The following is a 10182-nucleotide window of genomic DNA, read 5'->3' as shown; positions in this document are numbered from 1 at the left end:
GCCCTGAAATTAAGGGCTAAAACAACAACGAGGAGAATTCACACGAGGCAACGCTCTTGAGCTGCGTCAAAGCCAGCAGCTTTGATGCTTGTGCTTTCACAGGACTGACTAAACAGATCGATTAGATCTGCATCAGCCATTTTGCAAGTCATAATTGGAAAATAATATTTTCACAGGATTAGAGCTTCGTGCTTTGAAAATAAGTAGCTTGGCTTTGGGTAAAATTTTCCGAGGCACCTATGTGATGCAGAGAGCAGAGCCCCATTTCAGCATGGGTCATTAGACCCGTGGCAGCTTACCTGGCCTCTGAAGCGTGATGGTGGCAGTGGAGAAAACGTAGCTTGAGTTTACCTCATGCTGCCCCTCTGAACCTGCTTGCTGGAAGCTTTCTGCTGCAATGGCTTTTGCAGGGTGTATCTCTTCCTCTGTCTCTTTACCTATGGTAAAGTGAGGCTGTCTGGCAAAGGACACAAACACAGCCCCACGTGCATGCTTGCCTGCCGGCCACAGTATGTACCTGTGGATTCACATCAGATGGGGACAGCCTGACGAGGACTGGATGTCTTGCTCACATCAGGGAAGGATTTGTGTGAAGGCAGGAGGAGCACACCACAGCATGGGTACCTGGACAGTGCACCTGAGTAGTGCAAACCCCTGGGAGATGAGCAAAACCCCAATGCAAAACCACAGCCTCCTTTGCCCAGCTCTGGTCCCAGTGAAAGGGAGCACAAGCAGAGTCCATTCCAGCCTACAAGCCTGCCAAGGGGCTGCCTGCTGCCGCAGGACTCAGCATGGAGCAGGGAAAGCAGAGCTCACACACCACAGGCACACTGCACAAGGCAAGGGGCTCCTGCTTTCTGCACATGAGCTCCTGAGGTGTCACATTCCCATCCCCTCTCAGGGCTTCACAGCAACCACCCTGCTCCTCTCTCTGCACAGAGAGTTTCCCCAGAGATGGCACCTCACAGCTCAAGCTGGTCCAGTAACACTTTCCTAAGTGCTCCCATGCCACTGTAGGGTTAGGCAGCCTTTTCCAAGTTATCCCTCCCTCCCCCAAAGTTGATCTCATATTTAAGTCCCCTCACAGGCATCTTCTGTCCCCTCTCAAATGATACATCAGGCTCCCCTATCATCACCCAGCACTTATGTGTTCAGGTGAATGCAGGCAGCACAACCCTTGGTGCTTTTTTTCATACGCCAGCAGAGAGCCAGGATTGCTGGGATATCTCAGATGCTCAGAGAGGGTCCCAAGTGGGGATAGGGCACCAGCATTCACATTGCAGCCACATCAGGAGAGGTCATGCTGCACAAGAGGGAAAGGCAGACTCCAAAGGAACAAGTTGCATGTTTAATGTGTGAACACTGGGGCAGCCTGTGTCTGCTTCCCAGGCTGCTGAGGCTCACAGGAAGGGGGCCTGAGTCCACCACCTCATTGAAGTGACTCTCCTGCTTCTTGGAGCATAGAGGTCCCTCGTCACCTTGTGTTGGGCCATGCGACGAGCTCTCCCGAACCCTTGGCGCCCATCCCGACCATCACATCGTCGGCGAGGTCCTCGTGGGAAACACTGCCCTGGATTGTGTCCGGCTCAATTTGTGCCAAGGGTTTGTAGCTCTGCCTTGGGTGAGTCCTGCCCGCTGAGGGCCACCGGAGGGAGCTCCAGCAAAGCAAATCAAGGCTCAGAGGAGCTTCTGCATCCATCCTTTGGAGCAGCGGCTTCCACCCGATCATCCCTCTTCGGAGTCAGGGGATTATTTCCGGGGGAAGGGGGCTCATGGGAAGCACACCAAAACTAGCCCGTCGGCTATCAGGAGGTGTCCATCACTGCATATCAGTGTGCTTCTTTACTAGACCACAAAGTAATGCAGAAAGCTCTAGAGCACCCATTGAGTGCATGTGCCACAGAATAACAAGAACAGCCTTGTGCAGTTCACCTGCACTTCTTACCCACTCTGGCCTAGAAGAACTCCCGTGGGATTTGGTGGGAGGTTTGTCTGACACAGTGAAGCAGCAGGAAGCTTGTTGTAGGTGTTACGCCTTGCCTTTCTGCAAGCTGTTATGACTGGGCTCCTTTCCTAAACTAAATGTGTTCTGTAAACGTGTTTCAGGATAAATCTGGCATGCTCCTTTCTCTTTGAAAATGGCATTGTGAGCAGAGTTAACTGCAGACAGCCAAGGAAATGTGCAGGAGGTTGTCTCCCCACTCACGTACAACAGCTTGCTCTGACGCTCCTGCTCTGGTTCACTGGCAAAAATACATGCTATATTTAAGTCTAATATTTGCTGATAAAAAAGCCCCACTGTGAGGGTACAGTCCTACGATAGGCTTGAGCTGAACAACTTTGCTGCTACAGAAAGGGATAAGCCTTACACTTTGTCCTCCTCTTTCTGCCCCATCCTTCCTGCTTTCCCTCCCCCCTCCCACTTTGTGCTCCATCTGTGCAGCAAAGCCTTATTTCCCCTTGCAAATTCCAATTGCAAGATAAAATGATTCAGCTTATTAACCCAGCCATTAGAGCAAGTTCAATCTGTTTACCATGCAGCCAGGCGAGTATGAGAGATGGAACAAAGTAAGCACTGGGAGGGATGGAAGGAACCCTTCACCTTACACTGTGGCTGAGCTAATGTTAACTAAACTCCTGTTGTTTCAGCAATCATAACCAAATGAAGCCAGCTGGAGCTATGCTGAAAACAAACAGAATGATGCAACAGGGAGAGCAGATCTGCAAGAGGACAGCATATGCAAAGAACTTGCATGGGTGCAAGGGGCACTAGACAAGTCCTGTATTTATTATAATGAAGGGTACTAGGCTCAGGAGGTCCCTTGAGCTGTAAAATGTTGGGAGGCTGGGAGCAAACCTGGGGGGACAGGGTAGCTCATGTATGCATGCCCTGCTCTTCCTTTCTCTTGGAGATACGCCTTTTCTTTCACCAAGCACACACACTCACTAGCGATCTGCTGTCTCCTGCCAGAAGGCAGCACGTCCTCCTCAGACAGGAAGGGGATTCTCTGAACACTGACCCATCCCTCCTGATAACCATGCAGCCACCAGCCTGGGCTCCACCGCAGAACTGCAGCAGCTGCTGGCAGGACCTGCAGATGTTTCACTGCTGGCACCTTTGTGCTGCACTCACCCACACTGAGCTGCAAGCAGCCTCTAAACATGTATGAATCAGTCCCTGTGGCCTTATCAGCAAGCTCCTGCTGCACACCCAGTGCCTCACCTCTAGGAATTGCTTCCAACAGCCAAGCAGCTGGGAGGGCCCCAGTGCTCTGGCCAAGGCCAGATAGGCAACTGCTATGATGGGCTCTCCACCACAGGACACAGCAGTGTGACTGGAGAGGCTTCCTCCAAATTTGCCAAGGTTTCCACCAAACTCTGCTTCTGCTGCCTTGCTGTCCTCTCCATCCTGTGACTGCTGCCAAGTACCTGAGGGCAGCAAGCAAGCAATACCTGGGTAAGTTTTCCACAAGTACTCAGAAGGGTCAAAGAGATCAGCTTCTAAAAAATGCTCCATCCAAACTGCCCAGGTCAACACAGAGAGGAATTTCCCTCAAAGGAGCAGCTGGATTTGCTTGTCAGGCGGACTTTGATGGCTTTTCATTCAATCCTTCTGCCCCTTGGGCAAGCGACAGGGGAGAGGTGGATCAGAAACATCCCCTGGGGCAGCACTTCACAAGGCTGAGAAAGGAGTTCTGAGACAGAAGAGTCAGGATTATACTCACAAGGGCAGACACTGAGAGTGGAAGAAAAAGGGGGTTTCTCCTTTTTCTGGGGAACAACAGGGATGCCTTCCACCCTCATGGCCACAGCACGAGTTGTCCACATCTGGGGAAAGCACAAGGGCTGGCACAGCCAGAGGCAAGAGATGAGGCTCGCCCTGGAAAAAACACCTTGCTGGTGTTGGAGCTGTCCTGCCCAGCTGGTATCACTACAGTCTCAATATTGACTTGTCTTCAGAGTCAGGCTAGCATGTGATGAAAAGATCTCAACTCCTTGCCTAGCAAGGTGGGGCTAGTGCGCTCTGAGGAAAGACAACAGGGAGAAACCAAGTGATCTGCACCTGGATATGGCATGTGTAAACAATGGGGTGCAAAAACTAAAGCCTCAAAAAGTGGTTCTGGAGGAGCCAGAAGTGAGGCTGCAGCCTTGGGCACAAGATGTACTTGTCCATTGAGGTCTCCCGCTTGGCATGAATGAGGAGAGGCCACAAACATACCAGTGCTGGCTGCTGTGTGCAGAGTGGTCTCCTTCTGCCCTCCCGGCCTGTGGGGCCAGGTCTGCGCCCCTTGCTGGGCTGCTTCACCCCGACTGCTAGCTAAGAAGTCCTGCTGCTCCAGCAAGTGCAGCATGAATGTGGAGAGGTGCCTTCACAATGCTGTTTGGAGGTGGAGGGGCTGGGTGTAAGACCCCCTCCCTGTGACCCTGGGCTTTGTGAACTGTCTCAATCTCCAAAGCTGTTCCTGAATTCTTATCCTGGCTCCAAACACCTCCTGTCCATCTTGCTTTTGGGAAAATCATATGATTTCCATGCCTCCTCTGAAAAGGCAGCAGGACAGCATTTTTGTCCAGCTTGGAAGCTCCTCTGCACAGGGAGAGAGGGCCCTTTACAGAGAAGAGCCAGCATAATGAAGGTCTTGACCCCAGACTCCACAGCAGCTTGCTGGACCTATGTGCTAAACACAACATCAAATAACGTGTTGAAACTTAGAAGTCCTGCAGCTTTATTAATGTTCCTGTTTTTCAATTGTAAGGCACTCTCTAATAGCAATAGTTAACAAATTAGCAGTGCTCCCAATCAGGGGTTGAGTCTTGAAAACTCTCCAAAGAAAAGTTTCCATAGCACACCCAAATCTTTCAACCATGCTCTGCATTCTTCATTACTTCTATACTACTGTTCTTTGACTTGGCAGTTCCTCTCCTCTTCCTTGCTGTTCATTCTACCCCAGTGACTGCCCCTCATACCAGACTAGTTAAATTTACCTTCACCCACAGCACCAAAGCAGTGCCGTCCCACCACTGACAGTGATTAACACCCAACTGTGAGTGACCTGGAGGCCTCAGGGAGGGCCTGTCCCCATGGGTGCGGTGGCAGGGTCCTTCAAGCCTGTGCATGACACCCTGATGAAACAAAGCCACAGCCACTTTGCACCAGACACGCTCCTCCCCCAGACCCATATGGGGAACATAGCTAGGAAGACCTCACCCTTCTCTCTGCTGTGCTGTGTAGCATGTACTGGGATTACTATAATTAAGGATCTTTGATAAGATCTGTTTATATAACCACGGTGATTACTGAAGTATAGGCATGGAAGTGGATGAGATACTATTACTTTGCTCTAATGTACAGGAGTCGTTTTCTCTGATTATTTTCTGACATTACATCTTAAATTGGTTCTCTTTCCTCACAGTTGTGCCTTGTCCCCACTGGTGTGAGGCAGACAGATGGTAGAATTGTTCAAAGGGCTTGCTGGCTGTAGGTTACTAATTACCCCTACTCATACGCTGTTAGCAAAATCCCTTTAACCTGAGAAACCAAGTCCTGTGCGCTGGCCTGGAACTCCAGGTACTTCTTTCATTAACACAGAGTTCTGGGCACCAGCAACAATAAAGTCGCATTTTCCAGCGAATGCATTAGTACTTTATGCACTGACCTCCAGGATGTGTTTCTGTGTTTGGTTTAATCTCTCTTTTTTTTTTTTTTTTTTTTTTTTTTCCTGTATCCAAGCACTGGTGCCTTTTGTTTCACCACCATTTCTTCCCCTTTCCTTCTTGCTCTGCCTGTCCTGAAACTGGCTGCTTCCCTACTCCCTTATTGTTTCTCTCAGTTCTTTATCTCCAAACCAAATCTGGGTGGCACCATTTTCTCCTCCCCATGTTTTAACTGATACCCAGTGAAGACACTGGGCTTTAAAAAGCAGATCAAAACACAGGAGGGTTTGTGGAAGCACTTAAACCGATAGATCTAAGCAGGTTGGGGCAGAGGAGTAACCTGCAATAAGTCACTAATCTGAACAAGACCACAGCAGCAGAGTATGGGTGAAGACCAGGAACATATACAGACTATGTTTCTTTCTCCTGAGTCCTGCAAATGTCCTCATCTAGATTTGGGCAAATAAAATATGCAGTAATGAGCAGTTACATGGAACTCTGTGTTGGATTCCTGGTTTTCTCTGGAGACCCTTTCCTTCACGTTTCCTTTACCTCACTGGCTCCTGTCTTCCCTTCCATCTTTCTAGCTCTGCTGTCATCATTAACTTCAAATGATCTTCTTTCCTCTCCCTGCTCTTCTCACACTCCCTAGTTTCTGCCCCAAATCCCCTTCTTTCTTCTAAGCTTGGCCCTGTACGCAAGATGAAGTCACTCAAGGAAGCTGAGGAAGAGCCTTTTATCCTCAGTGTGACATGTCCACATGATGCTGCCTCCAGTGCCCATAGGCTCTGTGTACACTGCTGCCCTTCCATTAGGCAGATGCACTGCAGCACCTCTTTCTTTCGACAACTGTTCGGCTACATTGGCACAAGGGGAAGATATCCCACTTCTCAGATAATCAGTCACATTACTGCTAACACCTCTGACACTTCTGGTATGTCACGGTGATGGTCTCGTTGTTGGCATGTGCACAGCCAGGCTGAGCACAGGAGGGAAAGGAGATGCAGAAAGAGGCAAAGGGTTATAAAGTTCTGGTGGAGATGAACCGCTGTCCCCAGTGTAAGGGGCAACCCCTGGTACAGAGAACTGCTGAGAAAATGCAGAGCAAAATACAAGTGGGTTTATTTTCAATTGTTCATTGCTTCTAAGCTGTAGTCCTGGTCCTAGAACTACTGTCTCACAAAACTGAGGGAAGATATTATTAGTCAAGCTCTCTCTACACAGCAAATCATTACCAGCACCGTGCCAGTTCGACCAGCCACAAAGCAGAATGCCATGCAATTTTGTCTTAGAGCTTGTACTCTTAACATGTTATTTTAGGAACCTACTTTCACTGGAGGCATCATGAGATTTCTGCTTGTCACATACAAAGGCATATTTCCAACATGAAAGCAGCTGTTTTGATTTGTTTTCAAATAGCACCTCCAGGTCAAGTTACTTCCCTGTGAAACATGGCTCCCAGAGTCAGCAGACTTCAGTACAATTGACTTACAGTGCTTAACTTAAAGACACGGTCTGGAAAATGTTTCTTGCTTTCAGCAGTCCATCACACAAGCTAGAGCCAAGGGAAATCTAAAGTGAACAGGGTCTTTAGAAGATAGGGAGAAACCAGCACATTTCAAACAGTGAAAACCAGTTTTAATTCCTCAGGATAGACTTATTTCAGCATATTGTAGCTGAAAGCTTTAAAAAAAAAATAAAGTGAAAATCAGTGCAAATTTGTTCTGCTTGTTATGTAAAGCATATGCTCTGCAAATGCACACTACAGGCAGATGAATGAAAATCACCAGGAACTTGTACTTTGCCAGAGCTCACTGCAGGCCTCTCCAATTGTAGTTCCCTGGATGACTGGGGCTAGCTTGAGACTCACAGCAGGTTCCCACCAGATGACTGAGCTGATCTAGCAGCAGGCTGCTGTTGAAAGGGGCCGCCCTGCTCCTTCACCACCCTTGCTCGAAGCTACAGCTGCAGCAGGCCTGATCTTCCCTCATGCTAGCTCTGACACTGAACTGCTCAGTCAGTTCAGCTCACTACATGAGCAGGAAATCACCCTTTTATTTGCAGGGCTTGGCTTCTGCTGGTTTAGTGAGTTTAAACTGCAGTGGTAAGCTGAGGTAGGAGGCACACCAACAGTGAGCAACAGAGGCAAAAAGCATATCCTCTTAACAGACAAACCTTACAGGGCACATATACTGCAAGGCAAAGCTAAACAGCAGTACCTATTCTCTGGTAACAAGATCTTCTGAATCTGACAGGAATTTCTGCTTCTAACACTTGGATCACAATTGTGAATTTGGAAGGAGTCAGGGACTGTAGGAGGAAGAAGTGAAGTTAACCTGTCTGCATGTGGCAGAAGTCCTAGCAGAAACTTTCTGACATCTCAGTAACGAGCAGTGGAGAGCTGATGAGCTTTACATCCCAAAAGAGTATGTACAGAAAGAATGTGGCAGGACATACAGCGGTTCCTGGGCTGTTCTTGTCCTGTGATGGATCTCATCATCTCTGAATCAGCTCAACCCAACTGAGGAACTAGAGGGGGTGCCATAGAAAGCAAATAGACTGACTTCTTTGGGTGCAACTATTGTCAAAGTAGTGAAACATTACTAAGATTGCTGTTCCAGTCTTACAAGAGATGTATTTAAAAAATCATTTGGAATCAGACAGGAAATAAACATTCAGGCTTGCTTCCTCAGAACTGGACGTGGTGTTAAGTTTCAACTTTATTGTGTCAGGGCACAACACAGCGAACACTTGTGATTGTACATAGTCGTACGGACTCTAACTGGGGCTGTAAACACTATGTGAAGTAAAGTGTATTTGTAAATGTTTCAGGGAATTCCAAAATATTGAAGAGACAAATTTTGCTCGCAATACACTGAGCGCTCAATCTTGTTTTCTTCATCAACAAAGTAAGTCCACATTGCTGCCATGATTCTCAGACTGGCACAACACTTTTGTTGCAAAACCCGATCAGGCTGTGTATGGATTATTGTTCAATTTCAAAAATTTCAATTTGCTTCGATCAAATTTGTGGCTTTTGGTCCATAATTCCATGTAGCTTCCCAAAACAATCATAAAAAATTTGGTCCTACCTCTACTTTATTCTTAATTATGACGCATGGTTTTCTTTGCAGGTTATCTAGCTTTTATTTAAACTCCTTCAGAACCTGCACCTTTCTGCCTTTGAGCAATTACTTTATTCCAGCACTTGAAGTCATGATAACAAAGGTCTACTTTGGATTTCTTGTCAGTGTCCTTTGTACCAATGGCTAATTGCAAGAAGACAATTTATCTTCTAAGTGGGATCCTTATCTTCTCTACAGTCATATAAAGTTCTTTTAATGCTGTTCCCCAGCAAGTCATAGAATCAACCAAGTTGGAAAAGACCTTTAAGATCATCCAGTCCAACCCTTACCCCAGCACTGCCAAGGCCACCACTAACCCATGGCACTGAGGGCCTCATCTGCACGGTGTGTGGACACTTCCAGGAATGGTGACTCCAGTGCTGCCTGTGCAGCCTGTTTCAATGCCTGACCACCCTTTGGGGAAAGAATTGTTCCTCATCTCCATCAAACCTCCTCTGGTGCAGCTTGAGGCTGTTTCCTCTTGTCCTGTCCCTTGTTCCTTGGCAGCAGAGACCAGCCCCCTCCTGGCTCCATCCTCCTGTCAGGCAGTTGTAGGGAGTGATAAGGTCTCCCCTGAGCCTTCTTTTCTTCAGAATAAACCTCCCAAGTCCCTCAGTCATTCTTCATCACACTTGTGCTCCAAGCCCTGAACCAGCTCTATTGCCCTTCTCTGGCCCTGCTCCAGCACCTCAATGTCTCTCTTGTAGTGAGGGGCCCAGAACTGAGCACAGGATTCAAGTTGCAGCCTCACCAATGCCCAGTGCAGGGGGACAATCACTGCCCTGGCCCTGCTGCCACACTGGTGCTGATACAGGCCAGGATGCTGGTGGCTTCCTGGCTGCCTGGAAACAAGCTGCTCATGTTCAGCTCCATCAATCAGCACCCCCAGCTCCTTTCTCATGGGCAGTTTCCAGCTGTTCTTCCCCAAGCCTGGAGCCTTGCAGGGAGTTGTTGGGGCCCACGTGCAGCATCAGGCACTTTGCCTTGTTGAACCTCAACCTGCTGGCCACAGCCCGTGGATCCAGCCCGTCCAGATCCCTCTGCAGAGCTTCCTACCCTCCAGCAGATCAACACTCCCACCTCACTTGGTGTCATCTGCAAATTTACACATCACAGTATGGAGCAGTACGGACCAGTTTGCACCAGTACAGATCAATATAGGCCACTAGGGCCCCAGATACTGCTGGGGTTTCAATATCCCAGTGCTCCCAGTCCTTGCTGCAGGTCTTCCCACTTGCAGCCATGCTCAACTCCCAATCCCTCCCAGTGCTCCCACTACCTACTGCAGGTGCTCCAAGTCCCTCTCAGTCCCTGCCGCAGTCCTTCTGTCATGTCTCATTTCGGTAATTTTTTTTCAGACTGACATTTTTTGAGCTGTCAGGCCATTTAGCCATGTGCTTCAGTA

This window comes from Psittacula echo (genome assembly GCF_963264785.1).
Source record: "Psittacula echo genome assembly, chromosome: 3".
Lineage (NCBI taxonomy): Eukaryota > Metazoa > Chordata > Aves > Psittaciformes > Psittacidae > Psittacula > Psittacula echo.
Note: the sequence above shows the minus strand (reverse complement) of the source record.